Source organism: Heliangelus exortis, chromosome 8 (genome assembly GCF_036169615.1).
Source record: "Heliangelus exortis chromosome 8, bHelExo1.hap1, whole genome shotgun sequence".
NCBI classification, from domain to species: Eukaryota; Metazoa; Chordata; class Aves; order Apodiformes; family Trochilidae; genus Heliangelus; species Heliangelus exortis.
In genome coordinates, this window is record NC_092429.1 from 11,621,395 (window position 1) to 11,633,919 (window position 12,525).

Below are 12,525 nucleotides of genomic sequence, written 5' to 3' on the forward strand. Positions count from 1 at the left end.
AATTTCTTTTCTCCTCTATTTTTCTTCCTCAATAAACTTCCTTCTTGGAAACAGTAGGGTTCAGGCTCTTTACTAAAGTATTTCCAATGTAACCCTACTCTCTGACAGTTCCAAAAAGTGAAATCAACTGAATCTGAAACTGAAAGTGGAATCAACTGAAAATATACTGAATAGGTGGCTTAGTGTACATCATCACCTCCATATCCTTTCCTAGTTCTGAGTTTCATACTGTTAATTCCTTCCTTTTATGATTAAATTTATATGATTTTTACGACCATTCCATCTCAAGAGCTCGCACTTCTCCATACCATTCTTTCTGAACCCCTTTGTTAACCAGTGGTTTAGCCTATCAAAATAAACCTGGCTATGCCTGGTCACTTATTTTGATCCCTGAGTTAATTCCCTAGCACATGAACTGATCCCTAGATACATTGAAAAATAAAAAAAACAAAACAAAACCAAACAAACCAAATAAAAACAAGCAAATGAAAAAAGTAATTAATCTGTATAAACTGTTTCTCCTCATTCTTCATTGTTTTGATGTAATTATCTATACTGTGGATACAAAGAAGATGGTACTTTTGGCGGTTTGGCACTGTAATACTTTACAAGTGTTTTTCAGTGATTGCATAGAGCTTACTGATATTTTGTCCTAAACCTGTGATCATCCAACTCAGATCAGCACCATTTGACCTGAATCTTCCCCTCTGGCTTTCTGTACAATCACAGCTTACTGCTTTCTATTGTTTGCACAGAACAGGCAATAAGATACATGTAGCAAAATCTGTAATATTTTACACAGACTTTTAAAAATCTATGTGCTGTTTGCATATCTATGGTTATGTATTGATGATCATTCACAGGAGCTACATGTAGGACTGAAAATTACCCCACTATGTTGTCAGAAAGGCCCACTGGTTAGTATAGCATGTTGCAGTTCATTTGTTTCTCCTTAGCAGAAAATTTGTACTATCCTTTTCTGTTTTTATGTTTGACTTCTGTTAGTTTCCCTGTTTTTCTTTATAATTGCAACAAATGTTATAAAAAAAGCTTAAGTGGTTCTAGTGGCACCCATATGGCATTACACATTCTCTACACTAAAACCTTGAAATGTTCCTTTTATAGACATTCCTGTTTTCTTCTCTATGGGAAGATTTATAACCTGCTCTGTGTTCTGTCTTTCTCAATGCCATTCTTTCCCACTTTAGAAATCAATCTGTTGGATGAAGCAATACCAAGTAATTTTTTTGAGATCCCCAAAAATACGACCAGCTTTACACCCCTTTCTTTGCTGGACAGTCAGAGGATTTCTGGCAGGTTTTTTTTAACACTCATCCTTCCTTTTTAGGGAAAAAAAAAGAGTTCTTGTGACTGATCTTTTCTGTAAATATAGCTTAGTTGGTGTTCATCAAGCTATTTGCATTTGGTTTTGAAAACTCTAGAGATATCTGGTCCAACCTCTCTCTTCAAAGCAGGAGCAGCTAGAACAGGTTCAAGACTTTGGTGTGTCCATGGCTGGAGACTCCACAGCCTTTCTGGAAAAACTGTTCCAGTGCTCTATCACCCTCACAGTATAAAAGTTTTTATATTTTTTAACAAAATTCCCTTCATTTCTGTCCATTCCCACTGTATCTTGTCTCTGCGTACCACTGAGAAGAGTCTGATTCCACCTTCTCAGCTCCCACCCACCCAAGTCAGGTATTTTTACCAGGTACTCAAACAGGCTGAAGTCTTGGTCTTACCATTAAAAGTTGTCAATTCAGATTTGCTGCTGTGGTCCAGGATCCACAAGGTATATATTGTTAACTGTCTTTTAGACTTTGGCTCCATATGGACTCAGCTATTCCTGTTTACCTTTTGCCTTGCTATGCTTCTGTTCCCATTTCTTCCTTCCCTCATCTGTCTGTGGAGTCTCCCCATAGAAGGGAGCAAATGTTTACAAAGCACAAACAAAGCTGTATAAAAATGAATGTTGCTTCAAAGGGCAGTATTTTGGGGTCCTCTGAACAACAGCAGTATTCTACTCCAGGAATAGTGCTATTGCTTAGAACAGGCCCCTCACAGAAGTGCTACTTAAGGTGACACTATCAGGCTTAGGGAGCACAAGTTATATGCCATTTCTTGTGTGTTTGCCCCAAGACTAGAAAACTTTCTGTTTCTTTGAGAAATTACTTGGTGTCTATTTGAAGTAGCTCTGATGGCCACACCAGCTATTTAAAATTTAAGAAATGGATATGGTTGGCAAAGTTCAGAGTCTTAAATTGTAAATTTACCCACAGACAAACTCAGAGTTTTCCTCTCTGTGCTGTTTATTGCCTCTTCTCAGGGCTTGTTTCATTACCCTCCTATTTACCCTTCATCTGTCCTCTTACACACCTATTTAACAATACTACCTGTTTGTAACAAAGGCCTTTTAAACAATTTGATCTTGGTTTAAAGGGTATGTGTTTTCAGTATTATTTCTCACATATCTTGCTTTTGTGGAACAGAACTGGTATTTTTTGTGCTCAGCAACACAGCCAAAAGTAAAAAGTAAAATTATAAACCAGAAGCAATATCTTAGCACAGCAGCTTTTCAGCAAAAACTTGTGCTGTCTCTTTACCTTCCTTTGTTCAGATCTGAGAGTGCTTACAGATCACAGGGCAGATTTCTTATTTCCACCACTGGGGTAAATGGTTTACCCAGGTTTCTGCCAGCATTAAAAGAGAATTAGGTCCTCTGTTTCTTTTGCTTGAAATGAATTTGGGTGAATTAGTGACTTGTACAATGGTGGGATTTTAAATTTTTTTTAATTGCCACCAGTATAAATTTAGCTCTTTCTGGCCATGTGAGTAATCCTTCTGAAACAATAAGTAAATAAATAGGATAGTAGTCCAAAAGCTCTACATTTTAGAAAAAATCTCAGTGTTACTGTGTTGAGTAGAGTGACCTTGTTGTGCTATTACATTTATATTTACAAGTGTGAAGTCAGAGAAAGCACAAAAAAAATCTTAGGAATCTGGCTCTCACATCCCAGTGCCAATAATTAAGGCACAGTCTCTCTTTCCCAAGCTTGTAATCTCTGTTTTGCCTTATAACCTTTTCTTCCTATAGAGGAAGAGCCCCTCTGCTGAATGGCCATGTATAAGTAGTTCTGTTCCCTGTGAGCTCAGTGTGAGCGGTACCAGCCTCCTGTACAGCAAATGGAGCAGACAGACTGATCTCTGCCAAAGAGCTGCTCAGTACTTCAAATGATTTACATGTGTTGAGGCCAGTCTGCAGTTAACTGGACAAGTTCAGCTGTAGTGGTAGCATCTTCTGCAGTAGAATATCTACGTGTGTGTTTCCTCAAGTGATGGGTTTTTTTGGAAGTAAGTGAAATGTCACTTATTCAAAATGCCTCCCTGATGCAGAGGGCATCAGAGATTACATACACTAGACTTATGTTTTATCAAGTGTTATTGCCATTGGCAACCCCTTATCTTTTTTTTTCAAATGAAGCTGTCTCTTGGTAAGCATGTAAGTTTGGAAGAGCTTGAAACCAAGCAACACATGAAATGCAGATGTAATAAATGTTTTATCACTCAGTATGTACAGTCACTTACTAGCGTTTTTAAAGCATCCTTAAATATATTTTTCTTGAATAAATTACTCAAATCCAGTAGCCACAAACTAGCAGTTTTATACTGTAGATCACATATGCTTTCTCTGAAGTAAAAAATGTATGCCTGCCCTCATGGGACAATTCCACCAAGGGAATTTAGAGTACAGCAGGCTTAGGTTCACTTTTCAGAGACTTTCTGCAGAAGGTTCCTTCAAGGCTTCAGTGTCCTTGAGCAATTTGTAGCATCTGATTCATTTTCCTCTTGCAGCTATATGTGAGGATGATGCTGACAATATGGCAAAGATTTTGGAAAAGCAGCAATGATGAAGCTCTGACTGGAAATATCTGAAAATGCATACCCTCACACTGACTTTAAAACATTTTTTTTTTCAGATGGAAATTCTTAGACTTCAAATATGCGTTTAACACCATAGTCAGTGTAGACATATATAATTTCCCATATATAGTGTACATAGGCAGTTTTTGAAAAGTAACTCATACAAAATATAATTTATTTAAGCAACCTTGAAATCAAAGTCTAATTGCTTATCATTTGACTGAGCTTATACTAGAACAAAATTTGACATCTTTTCACATAATGAGGGGCACTTTATTCCACAATTACTCCCATTCTTTCTTCTGAAAAAAAAATAGCAAGTATAGAGCTATCATAAACTAAGAAGAACTACAGCTTTTCCTCAAAGACAGCTTTATATCTACTGTTGTCAGGATGCAGAGGTTTGCTAGAACTACTTCAGTAATGTTTGAATAGATTTTGAGGGGAAAAAAGGGTGACAGCAACACTTCTGTTGCATTTAAGCAGGATTTCAGCAGAAATCTTAAAAGGTGATGTGCTAGTGAATACTTCCATTTCAGTTTCTTTTTACTATAGCTTGAATTTGAAAGTCAATAGCTCATGAAAGTGTTCTAAAACAACCATTAATATTTAGCAAAATATTCTTGACCTTCTTAAAAGTAGGAAGTTGTTGCTACGGCTGCTGCTATGTTATGGAGACCCAATTTTTTTCTTTTCCTCATTTCTCTGTCTGGGGATTAGGATTTTACAAACTGCAAGTTGCTTTACTGTACACAGGTTACACCAATACATGTACATGCAGAAACACACACATCCACCCAGCTGCCTTTTTGGTAAAGGTTCCCTGCATGGCTATTTTTCCATGTAGTGCAGAGCTGCAGACTCTTACAGTGCAGCACAGTTCCACTCTTTCTTTAGCGTCATTCAAGAGGGATAAATTGTGAAGTTTTGTATGTATATAAGCCTACTGAAACTCACTGAATCACAGCAAATAGTGTAAGAGAGGACCTCAGGAGTTACCTAGTTTGTAATTGTGCCCCTGGTGACATTGTTTATAGCTGTGTTTTAGTGCAGCACTTGTTACAAAGCTTCTTAAAGTCTAACAAAAATCTCTCTTGCTACCACCCTGCTCATGTAGAACAGATGTGGAGAATCCTTTGCAGCATGTATTACATATTGAAACATTTACCATACCTCCTCAATTTTCTCTTTCCTGCTATAACCCATTTCTTCCATTGCTGGTTAAGTTTTCTGGGGCATGGATTATTCTTTTTTCTTTTTCTGGCCTTTCAGCAGCTGATCCAAATCTGGGCTGAAGTGAAATGCCCAGACTGAAGTAACTATCATTGCTCCTGAATAGAGTGAAAAGATAATTTCAAAACCCTTTATGTATGTCTCAGGATTATGTTTGCTTTTTTACATATTAAAAACTGTATTGACGATTTTCCTACCTCTGAGCAGACATTTGTGACTTGTGGCTCAGGAGATGACTGTCATTATCAGTGATGGTTCCTTTGCTTTAGGAAGTTAATGCATCGATTAAATTAGCTAAATGTTTATATTGCTGTCATCTGGCCAGCAGAATGGATGTAACTTCCCTGGAACAGAAATCTGTAGAAATCAAAGGTCATGCTCAGAATAAGATTATAGCATCATAATCTCATTATTCGAATTGGAAGGGGGAGGTATTAGGATTAAAAAGAGAGAAACAGAATGAAGTATACACTAAAACTGATATTTCTCACAGAGCAAATGCAAAAGGAAGAAATCAGAGGAGACGTGCCTGATTTGAACATCAAAACAGTGAAAATAGCATTTCATTTCTATTTTTATTTCAAAACACATCTGAGAAGAGGAATAATGTAGATGGAGACAAAAAGAGACTTCTGAGTGCTTTTCTTTTCAAAATTTGTCCTAGTGAGAGACGAATGGCAGGGGATTTTATGCCCCAACCAGCACTTACAAGTGCTTTTGCTTTTTCAGCACCATCCTGAGACTGTGAAAGGGAGAGGAAGAAACAGAAAAGGTGCCCTGACACATTGCTTCTAAGTGATTTCTATCCCACAAGTATTCAAAAGACTGATAGAAAAATTTTTTTCATTGGGTATTTATTTTGTTCTGTGACTTGGCAGAAATGAAGTAGGAAGATGAAGGGAAGCTCTAGTGAATTTTTATTTCCCAAGGTCAGGAGAACAAAAGTCAGTTTTTCTTCTATTTTCTAGTTTGTTTTTATGTTGTTTTTGTGTTTTGGGTTAGGTTGTCTTTTTTTTCTTTTTTTTTTTCTTTCATTTTTTTCCTTATCTGATAGAGATGCACTATGTTTTTTATGAGGAGCTAAGGTAAAAGAGATTTATTTTCCCCATGCTTTGAAATAGAAGTGACAGTGGAAAAAATACAAGGATGAACTCTCATCTCAGCAGAGAACAAAACTCTGTGAGCTTATAATTGAAATAAAAATAATGCAATAGTGTAATAAAAAGAACAACTGCTCTGAAGTATTTTGCAGCATTAGAACCTTAAACTTGCTGTGGGACAAGCCAAAAGCATTTTGCAGAGACAGAGTACCCTTAGAGTTGAACTCAAACCTGAAGGTAACTGCATATAGGAAATATCCCCAATCCTGAAGAATATTTTTCTTCATTCACTTCTTTTAAAAGGGTTGTTTGCAGTGTTCTAGAAGGTGACCTAACCTTCCAGCTCCTCCAAAATGCAGGGACTGTCATTGTACAATGCAATTACACTGTAGCTCTGCCTTTTCAAAACCACAAATCATTCCTTCTTGAATCAGGAAAAAAAATTACTTACTATTACCAGCCTTTTCATTTCATGTTCAGGCAATGAAATTTTGGTACCTCTGTGCAATAAATGCATTGCCTTTTATATTCCTAGGGCAATCACTCCAGACAGCCCTCACTAAATATTTTGCCTGCCAGAAATCTTCAGAAATTAAACGTCTGTTGAGTTGCTTTCCAGGTGATGCCAGGCCATTCTTTCACTGCAGTCAGGATTAGGAGCAGTTGCTCTCTGCTCTGGGTTTGTCCCTACATCAGAGTTGAAAACACAGCTCTGTTTTCCTGACTACTCTGTGGGAATGCAAAGTCCCAGGATTTGGGTTCTGAATTCCCCTGTATCATAGAAAATGAGTGGTTATTGGAGAAACCACAGAATACTTCATGGTAAGAAAAACATCGTTTATTGTAAGATGGGAATAGTGAAAGTAATGAAATAAAGAAGAGTGTCCTAAAGGTGCAAACATATACAAGTTTCTATGTTGAGCAGTCAAATTCTGGTGTCCATGTTAAAAATGCAGCAAGAGTGAAATTCAGGTTGACATATTTACAGAGATAAAAATGTTTTCCTTGGACACCAAGATCAAACTAGATGTCTCATACCTCAGGTGATGTAGCAAGCAATCCACTTTGCACCATGAATGCTTCTGTAGGACTTGGAAATATCTATGAACCTGTGTTCATGAGCTCCCATATCAGCAGATCTTTCATGTTCACGTATGTCAGCTGATGCTCTTTGGATAATGCTCTAAATATGAATTCATAATGACATCAGAGGCTCAGAGCATTCATAATTTGCTCTACCAAAAAAACCCCAAAACAAAACAAATAAAAAAAACAAACAAAAAATCCCCACCCAAATCCAGACTTCTAAATCAAGTAATAACAGAAGGCATCTCAAGCAAAGTGATGTATTAAAAGTAAATATTCACCCCAGTCAAAAGATTTTTCATTTGAGAATTCTGAATGTCTTGGCATCACAGGGAAGTTGATCCTTCAAGTTAGCTGGTAATGTGAAAGGAAATGAAAAGGTAGAACAAATTGTTAGTTGTTAGTTGGTGGAAGGAAGACAGAAACAAGATCCAAAAGGATCTCAGAGAGCCATTTTCTGGTCTCATCTGCTGGATTCAATTTTTTTACAAGAGACTCTTGTTTCTGGATGCTGGTTTTGCACTGATACCACAGGAAGGTCTTAGACAGGCCATCATCTGGACCTTCAACTACCAAAGAATCTAAAATCAATCTAAAAAAGAAAGACACCCTGCAAGTCTAGGGATGAAAGAATGCTAAGGACTGGGGATTTTAAAGGTTTTAGAGTTTGGATTTATCACCTAAAGTTCACCTAAATTTCTTTTCAGATTTGGTCACAGACACATCAACATTTGTAGGATGCGAAGGTAATGTTCATGAGATCATGGAGGTCATCTGCAAAGCTCATCTTGGCACTCAAGTGCAAACCAAAATGTTATTCAGCTCTTGCCTGAGATCCCCTATTCCCTACAAAAAAAAACAAAGCCCCTACCCCAACACCAGGAGAAAGTGGCTGCTAAAAAAGACCCTGAATTTTTTAATCAGTTGTCCCACATTTGCATCCAAAGAGCTCTTGTTTGTGGAACAGTATTAAATACCTGACTAGCTTTAGTTGTGAGGGTGATAGGAAGGATAACTGTCTCATTTGGAATGGCATGCTACAGAAAGTTATTGTTATGTTTTATGTATTTGTCATTGTGGGGTTCCTGTTCCAAAGTATATAGCTAATTCAAGTAAAGTAGGAAATCCCAAGTCAAATTGTCTCAGGTATGAAGAGAGACAGTTTAGAAGGCTGGAGTCATTAGAGGAAAAGGATTCTTCATTTCAGTTGTGAAACTTAATTTCTTTCCACTGTCTTCCCTCCTTTGGCTCTATAAAATATTGATATAGATTATAATTTCTGACAGTGATGTTGATTGTAGCATGTAAGTAGTATCCAACAGTTGAAACAGATGGTGTCGTATTGTGATGGAGCCTATCACATAGTGACAAGGTTGGAAGGTACAGCTGAGAGAATGTATAATGTGGTATAAATGAGATTCTTGAGTCTGAACACTCTTGAAATTAAAAAGTTCAGACCTGAACACAAACTTCTCAGCATCATGCCGGGTCTGAATTTCAGCAGTGATTGTTCATTTTGGGGAGACTGAGCAACAGTGTTTGATCATAGAGATAGGGGTGAGAAGGAAACCCTTCCGCAGCAATGTAGCAGAATATCAAGCAAGCACATGGATTTTCATCTTGCCAGAAGATGGCTTTGTCTCATGTTGCTTCACAGCAGAACCTACCTTTCCTCTTTTGGAGTGCTTTCCATCCTTGTCAATAGTGATGACTGCTATGAGACAGCTGTGGTCACACTGTGAATTCTGATTGATCATCCATGCAAGATAGGGAAACAGCCCTGCAAATCTTTGATCATTGCCCTTAAGTAGAGCATGAGACACTAAATTCGAGGTTACTTGCAAAGGTTTTTATAATCCTGCACTGGGACTGGATTTCTCTTTAACAAAAGTTTTAGAGTATTTGAAAACTGCGGAAACTTTTTTTTCATCTCTGCCCTGTTAGTTTGGTGTTTTTTCATAAACCTTTTCTTCAAAGCAGGTTTGTTGTGTTTTTTTTTTCTCTTGAAGTTTTTACAGCTGCTGATAGTGTTCAAAATAGCTCTGTGGGATCTGAACATTTTCGGCAGCAAAATAAAGCACAGCATTAACTGTTTTGTTTCAACAGTAGAATGGGGAATATATTAATAATTTTGGAAAATAATTGCATAAACAGGACACTGGAATTAATTTGTGAGGTGGGTTGGTTATCTCCATGGTTATTTACATTTTGATTTGAAATGCTTGTATGTGGAAGTAAACAGAAATGTGTCTAATAGTTACTATATCTTGGTTGCCCAAATAGCATGTAATCCAACCCATGCCAAAGGGTTTGTGGGTAAAATGATGTCCTGGGAATATCAAGGTCCAGCAAGATAATAACCATGCTCTTTACATTGAACTTATTAATCAACATGTAAGAGGAAGAAACAGTTTGTGTCTGGTCAGGTATATATACACAGCCAGATGCTTTGCCCTTTCCAAATGTACTTTGAACAAGAACGAAACCATGCTACTTGTTTTGCCCATTAGATAGCATTATCTCTGTGGAATACCAATTCATATCTCCTTGTGCTGTGTGTGGTTCTCACATATGGGATTTTAATAACCTTCATGCTGTGCTATGAATTCATAAACAGGGCTGATAGAGGAAAAGCACCACAGGACTTTATTTTTTCATTATAGCTTTTTTGAAAAACAGGGTCTGCAGGATTTTTGCAAGGATCTTGTGAGGAGACCAGCAATGTTTTTGCTGCTACAGTGGGGTTATTCCAGGGGGAGGGGATAAGTGCAGTATTCACTTGTGATACACTTTCTCAGAATTTTCATCATCCTACATTTCATGGCCACTATAATTCTGCTGTAGTATAGTTGGAGCTGATTGTATGGAAGTATTCCCCAGTTTTTTAGACTGTCTATTTGATTGCAACATACCTCTGCTCCTCTCTGTCCCAGCCTGTGAAACTGCAGCTTACTTCTCAGTGATCACTGTGTGACAGCAGTCCTGACTTGGGTTTTGGAAAAGATTGATTCACTCTTGATTAGTGGGTTTTTTTTTTCTTTCTTTTTACCCCTCTTCTAATCCATTAGAGTCCATTAGAGTTGCCACTTCATCTCAAACATGTCCTAGCACTTGTGAATGCACCACTGTTAGTAGAGCTGTAAGTAGTAACAAAGTACTCGCAGGCAGGCATGACGTATATGAATTGCTTGTACCACCTGGAATTAATTGGTAATAGGCCTTAGAAAGAAGGCCTATGAAGAAGACTCCTTAAAGTTTATCCTCTACAAATACACTATGAAGTAATGAACCTAAAATGTCTGAAAAAGCCATCTTAGCAGCCCTCGAGGTAGTTCATATGTGCCAGAAAAGCAATTACAATGTGTTGCCTGCCCATGCTCTGTGTCACACTGGCTGGAGCAGACTTTGATCTTAGTTCGGCCTGGATTCCAGATTGTAACTATGCCTAATGATGTTTTACTTGGGAATAAGATTCATAAGGTATAGATTCTGTGCAGGATTGTGATATGACATGCACATCAAACTTACTGGCACCCATTAGAGTGATGAGACACTGGAACAAGTTACCCACAGAGATTCTGGAAGCCCCATCCCTGGAAGTTTTTAAGGCTCAGGGCTCTGAGCAACCTGATCTATTGGGACGTGTCCCTGCCCATGGCAGGGGGGTTGGAACTAGATGATCTTAAAGGTCCCTTCAAACACGGAAAATTCTATGATTCTATGATTTTCATTTTAGTATTTTTTTTCTCTCTCCTGTTGCATTTTTGATATGATTCTGTGTGTGACAGGCAGCAGAAGGAACTGAGAGTGGAAAGTAAAAAGAATTATTCAACTTCAATATTTTTTACTTTTTAATTTTTTTCCTACTGAGGAATTGTCCTTACTATTAAAAATGTGAGGTTTTTTAACATTTTTTGGTGAGTTATTTAAAAATGTGAGAACCTCTGGAGGTCATCTCATCTGATAACTTCTAAAAATGAGACTAATGGCAAGGTTAGGTCAGGTCTGTGCCCTGTCAAGCTTTGGAAATCTCCAGGGATGTAGAATCCAGAATCTCCTGGGTACCTCTTCTAAACCTAAATACCCTCTGTTATGCAAGTGAAATTGCTTTAAAAAGGGCTATTTTTTTTTTTTTTTTATGAGACGTGTAGCCCATCAGTATTCCTTCCTCAGCTCACCCCCCACGGTCCTTTTTAGCTATAATAAACACTCTATATGTCTGTGACCATGTATGATAGGATGGCTGAACATGCACCCACACACATTTTTCTTCACACTGCATCTATAACTCTGCATTAGTATGAGTCAGAGAGAGGAGATGCCAAAGCTCCCACATTTACTTTGTAAATATTTTCTTATAATGAAACTAATATATCATCTAAACTCTCCATATATACCTCTCTTGCTCCTTTTGGTTTGGTAATACAGATATATATATATATACATTTATATATATATTTTTAAAGACACTAAGCAGACAAAAGAACATAAAGCTAACATGGCTTTATATAATTTTTCCTGTAGACACTCCTAGTGGAAATGAAGAAATGCTGTCTGTTTCCATGCAAGCCAAGGTTCATTGCTGCCCTCTGGGCTTTTTCCTCAACATCAGCTGTTACCTGATGGCATTTCTTTTGGATTATTATAGCATAATCGTTTGATGACTTAAGTGGAGTTTTTGTTTTTGATTTTTTCCTTAGCTGCATCCTCTAGTCACTCAGGCTTTTTTTTGTGTGGTGGTGAGGTGGAACTTAGCCTCTTCAGTTCCCAATGTATGGCTGTGGGATGCTGGTAGCTAGAGGATGCAACAGAGCCTGTAGGAGGCAGCAGCTTTGTTTGGGAAGGAGGACATAAGGAGGGGCACAACCTGTTTGCTATAGAAGGCAGTTGTCAGTTTTCCATTACCTTTCACTTCCTAGGCCATCAGTTGACATGTAATTCACTGTATTCATAAGAGACAGAACCTATTTTTCAGAACCATGGTAGGCATTGCTGTATCAGTTGGAGTTATTTCTGTAGCAGCTGATGAGCTTTGGTGTTGACCTTTAAGACTGTTTTTCAAGTTTTCAAACAGTAAAGATCCTGCTGTCATTACAGTCCTTGGAAACATAAGAAATCACTAGTTTCATTAAAGCTAATGTTGTGTTTTGTTTTTTCTAAAGAAAAAAAGCCATAAACCTATGCA

At 37.6% G+C, this 12,525-nt stretch overlaps 1 protein-coding gene across 2 annotated transcripts in view; it reads left to right on the top strand.

Annotated features, from left to right (window-relative positions):
- ST6GALNAC3 (ST6 N-acetylgalactosaminide alpha-2,6-sialyltransferase 3) overlaps positions 1-12,525 on the top strand; it is a 220,775-nt gene that overhangs the window by 120,060 nt on the left and 88,190 nt on the right. The window lies entirely within an intron of this gene.